This window comes from Ailuropoda melanoleuca, chromosome 7, assembly GCF_002007445.2.
Source record: "Ailuropoda melanoleuca isolate Jingjing chromosome 7, ASM200744v2, whole genome shotgun sequence".
Lineage (NCBI taxonomy): Eukaryota > Metazoa > Chordata > Mammalia > Carnivora > Ursidae > Ailuropoda > Ailuropoda melanoleuca.
Genome location: NC_048224.1, coordinates 63,677,269 through 63,683,268, shown reverse-complemented (window position 1 = coordinate 63,683,268; position 6,000 = coordinate 63,677,269).

The window sequence follows — 6,000 nt, the reverse complement described above, 5'->3', positions numbered from 1 at the left end:
ATATCCTTTTATCTATGTAACGGCTCTGGAAGGTTGGTACTGTTTGTAATCATTTCACATTGTTTATATTTTTATTGTGGTGTAATTGGCATACAATAAACTTCACAAAAGTATATAATTTGATAAGCTTGACATATTTACACACCCAGTGTATCAAGATCATTAATGTATCCATTATTCCGAAAGTCTCCCCATGTCCCTTGGAAGTTCTTCCTCCCACCTCAGTCTACTCACCTCCAGGCAACCATTGATCTACTCTCTATAACTCTACTTTAGATTGAATTTTCCATATTTTACTTAAATGGAATCATACAGTATGCAGTATGTCCTCCTTTGTGTCTAGCTTCTTTCATTCAGCATAACTATTTTGAAATTCATCAATGCTGCAGCATATTTCAGTAATTCACTTGTTTTTATCATTGGGCAGTATTCCAATGTATGGATATGCTATAGTTTATTCATTTACCTGCAGTGTACATTTGGGTTTTTTCCAGTTTTGTGGCTATTATTTAAGAAACTATGTATTTTTATGAACATATGCTTCTGTTTCTATTGGGTACACACACTGGAGTGGAATCACTGCATCATACAGTAAATATTTGTTTAATATTTTCCAAAAAGATTGTAAAATTTTATATACACCAGCTGTGAATGAGAGTTCCAGTTCCTCCAAATCCTCACCAACACTTAGAATGGTCTTTTTTTTTTTTTTTTTTAATTTTAGCCGTTTTAATAGGTGTGTGATGGTATCTATCTCATTCTGGTTTTATTTTGCATTTTCCAAATGAGCAATTATGTCGAGTATCTTAATGTACTTATTTGCCATTCATAAATTGTTTGGTGAACTATTCAATATTTTGCCCGTTTTCTTGAGTTTTGATAGTTACATTCTGGATATAAGTCCCTGGCTTGTTACAAGTCAAGACATACTTTGCAAACATGTTCTACCAGACTGTGACTTTTCTTTTCATTCTCTTAATAGTATCTTTGAAAGAAATTGTGCTCTTTCTGTGTCGTATCTGAGAAATCTTTACCTAATATCAGAAATATGTTTTCCTTTGTTTAATTCTAGGAGTTTTATAGTTTTTTGTTTGATGTTTTAGGTCTATTATCCATTTTGCATTAATTTCTGTATGCAAGGTATGAATTCAATTTTTTGCATATGGATATCCAATTGTTCCACACCATTTGTTGAACAGTTGTCTTTCCACTGAATTCCCTTTGCATCTTTGTTGAAAATTAGCTGCCCATGCTGACAAGGGTGTGGAGCAACAGGAACTCTCATTCATCGATGGTGGGAATGCAAAATAGTACACACTTTGGAAGATAATTTGACAGTTTCTTGAAAAAACTAAACATACTCTTACCGTATGATCCGGCTATTGCAATCCTTGGTACTTTCCCAAAGGAGTTGAAACTTATATCCACACAAAAACCTGTACTGGATATTTATAGCAGCTTTATTCATAATGGCCCAAACTTGGAAGCAACCAAGATATCCTTCAGCAGGTGAATGGATAAACTGTGGTACATCCAGGCAATGGAATATCATTCAGTGCTAAAAAGAGTGAGCTATCAGGTCATGGAAAGACATGGAGGAAACGTCAGTGCACAATATGAAGTGAAAGCAGCCCATCTGAAAGCACTACCTGCTGTATGATTCCAACTTACAACATTCTGGAAAAAGCAAAGCTATGGAGACAGTAAAAACATCAATGGTTACCAGGGGCTTACAGGGTGGAGGGATAAATAAGCAAGCACATACGGCTTAGGGGGCAGGGAAAATACTTTGTGTGTTACCGTAATGATAAATACATGTCATTATACATTTGTCCAAACCCACTAAATGTACAACAACTAAAGTGAACTGTAATGTAATTTATGGACTTTGATTATGAAGTATCAGTGTAGGTTCATCAACTGTAACAAATGTACAACTCTTATGAGGGATGTTGATAATGGGGAAGGCTATGCATGTGTGCAGACAAGAGGTATATGGGAAATCTCTGAAACTTCCCCTCAATTTTGTTGTAAACCTAAAATTGGTCTAAAAAAGGATTAATTTTTTTAAAGTATATAGATGAAAAATGATAAATTTAGCATGCCAAATCTCTTTTTCAGTGATCTTGTTGCTAACTTATATTTTCTTTATTGGTATTTGTTTTCCAAGGTAAAATAGAGCATAATAAATATATTTTTTAAATTAGGGGTCTACTTATATATGGGTCTATTTATGGACTCTGTATTCTGTTCTATTTTCTCTTTGTCTATCTTTTTGCCAATTCCAGTCCTAACTACTGTAGCTTTATAAGTCTTGAGTTCAAATAGTGTCAGTCCTCCAACTTTTTTCCTTTTCAGAGTTGTTTTGGGTATTTTAGATCCTCTGCATTTCCATATGAATTTTAGAATCAATTTGTTCATTGCTAAAAAGAAAGAAGAAAGAAAGAAAAAAGAAAAAGAAGAAAGAAAGAAAAAGAAGAAAGAAAGAAAGAAAGAAAGAAAGAAAGAAAGAAAGAAAGAAAGAAGAAAGAAAGAAGGAAGAAAAGAAGAAAGGAAAAGAAAAAAAGAAAAGAAAAGAAAAAAGAAAGTGTGAGAGATTTTCATTGGCAATTGCCTTAGATGAAGATATCAATATGCAAAAAATTTACATCTTNAAGAGAAAGAAAGAAAGAAAGAAAGAAAGAAAGAAAGAAAGAAAGAAAGAAGAAAGAAAGAAGAAAGGAAGAAAAGAAGAAAGGAAAAGAAAAAAAGAAAAGAAAAGAAGAAAGTGTGAGAGATTTTCATTGGCAATTGCCTTAGATGAAGATATCAATATGCAAAAAATTTACATCTTAACAATTCATAAATATGGTATATCTTTCCATTTATCTAGACCTTCTTTCATTTATCTCAACCCTGTTTTGTAGTTTGTGGTGACTTGATCTCAACTATCTTTTGTCATATGCACCCCTAAATATTTTTGTCCTGTTAAATGTTATTTTATTTCAATATCTGATTATTCTTAAGAATTTATAGACATACAATTGATTTTTTTCTATATTGATCCTGTATCCTACAGCCTTGTTAAACTAATTTTTTTGAGTCTAGTAGCTTTTATGTGGATATGGTCAAATTTTCTAAATAAATGATCATGTCATCTGCAAAAAAAAAAAAAAAAGGATAGTTTTTCTTCTTACTTTCCCATCTGGATACCTTGTATTCCTTTCTCTTGCCTTATGACTCTGACTAAGATCTCTAGCACAATGTTGGATAGAAGTGGTTAGACTGGACATCCTTGTCTTCTTCCTGAATTTTGAAGCAAAGCAGTCGGTCTTTCATTAAGTATGATGTTTACGTGGTTTCCTTGTAGACCTTTCATCAGATTGAGGAAGTATATTTCTATTTCTAATTGGCTGAGGATTTTAATCAAGAGCGATTTTAATTATGTCAAATGCTTTTTCTGATGTTTATTAAGATGATAATGTTGTCTTTCTTAGCTTGGTAATAAGATGAATTACATTGATTGATTTTTAATTGGTTAATCAACTATGTTTTCTTGTGATTAATCCTACTTGGACATGATATATGATCCATTTTACATATTGTTTTGGATTCAGTTTGCTAAAATTATATTTAGAATGTTTATGTCTATGTTCCTGAGGGGTATTTTTTGTCATTTTCTCCTCTTGTCATGTCTTTATCTGGATTAATTAATAAAATAAATTTTAAAGTAATTCCTTTATTTCAACTTTCTGAGTTTACCTTAAAATTGCATTTCTTTTTCCCTGTTTGGTAGATTTTAGAGTGATGCCTCTGAGCCCAGAGTTTTATTCGTGGGAAGATTTTTAACTACTAACATTAAATTAATTATGAATTTAATAATGACTATTAATATATAGTGCTATAGTTATATTTAATTTTAATATTAATTTATTATATTATTACTATTAAATTTTAAATATTACATTAAATATTAATAAAATAGGCTACTCATGTTATCTACTGCTTCTTGAGTCAGCTTTATTTGGTAGTTTACATTTTCCAAGGAATTTGTCCACTTAATCTAATTGTTTAATTTATTCAACATCAAACAGTAGCGTCAATTGTTTCTGATATTCCCTTATTTTATTTTAACATCTGTAGAACCTGGGGCAATGCCTAATCCTTTTGATTTCTATAAATTTGTGTTTTCTTTTTTTTCCCAGTTTGGCTAAGATTTATCGATTTTATTAATCTTGTCAAAAAACAGCTTCAGGTTTCATTGATTTTTTTCTACTGTTTTTATGTTTTCTATTTCATCAATTTCTGCTCCAATCTTTATTTTTCTTTTCTTCTGCTTACTTTAGGTTTATTTCCTCTTTTTGTTCTAGTTTCTTAAGATGGAAGTTGAGATCATTGATTTGAGAACTTTCTTCTTTTCTAATATAGGAAGTTAGTGCTATAAATTTCCCTCTAAGTATTAAGTTAGCAGTGTTCCACACTTTTTGATATGTTGTGTTTTAATTTGTATTCATTTCAAACCACTTTATAATTTCACTTCCAACTTCTTCTTTAAAGCAGGGTTATTTAGTATTGTGTTGTTTAGTTTTCAATATTTAGGGATCATCCAGAAACCTTTCAGCTAGTTAAAATCTATTGTGATCAGAGAACATACTTTGTATGACTTAAATCCTTTTAAACTTATTGAGATTAGTTTTATGGCTCAGAATATCTTCATAAATATTCCTTGTGCACTTAAAAAGAATATATACTCTGCTCTGGGAGCCAGGGAGGGGAGTGTTCTATAAATGTCAATTAGGTCAAACTGGTTGATAGTTTTGCTTAAATATTCTATATTCTTAATGATTTTCTGTCTACTTATTCTATCAATTATTTAAGAAAGTTATGGAAATCTCATATTATATTTGCGAATTTGACTACTTCTCCTTCCAGTTCTAACACATTTCATTTCATGTATGTTGAAGTTTTCTTTACTAGGTACATAAATATTTTGGATTTTTATGTTCTCTTGATGAAGGACTCCTTTATCATCATGAGATGAACTTCTTTATCCTTGATACCATTCTTTGCTGTGAAATCAGTTTTGTTTGATGTTAATATAGCCTATCCTGCTTTGTTTTGTAGGATGTTAGCATGGTATATTTTTCCATCTTTTACTTTTTATTTTTCCATCTTTTTACTTTCCATCTGTGTCTTCAAAGTTTGTTTCTTATAGATACTGTATAACTCAATTTTGCTTTTTTAAATCCAATATATCTCTGTTTGGGGATGTTTACATCATTTACTTTTAATGTGATTATTAGTATGGGTAGGTTCAAACCTATGATTCATAGTGATTAGTATGGATAGTTGCAACTCTATGATTAGTGATTGGCTTAGAGTTTTATACCACACATCTTTAACTTATTGTGATATTTAACTTATTATACCACTCTGTGGATATATAGTATAAGAACCTTACAATAATGTACTTCTATTTATCCCCTTCTAGGTTTATGCTATTGCTGTCATGCATTTTACTTTACANACTGATGTGGGGCTCGAACCCAAAACGCTGGGATCACGCCCTGAGCTGAAGGCGGACACTTAACGACTGCGCCACCCAGGCGCCCCTATACCACACATCTTTAACTTATTGTGATATTTAACTTATTATACCACTCTGTGGATATATAGTATAAGAACCTTACAATAATGTACTTCTATTTATCCCCTTCTAGGTTGATGCTATTGCTGTCATGCATTTTACTTTACATATGTGATAAACCCTACAGTACATTTTTGTTATTTTTGTTTAAATAGTCAATTATCTTTTAAAGAGATTTAAATATGAAAAATCTTACATATTTGCCCATGTAGTTACTCTGGTGCTCTTCATTTCTTGGTATAGATCCATATTTCCCTGTGGTATCTTTTTTCTTCTGCCTGAAGGATTTTAAGATTTAGAATTTTTAACATTAACAAGGAATATTTACAATTTAACATTTCTTGTCGTACGGGTCAGCTGATGATAAATTCTTT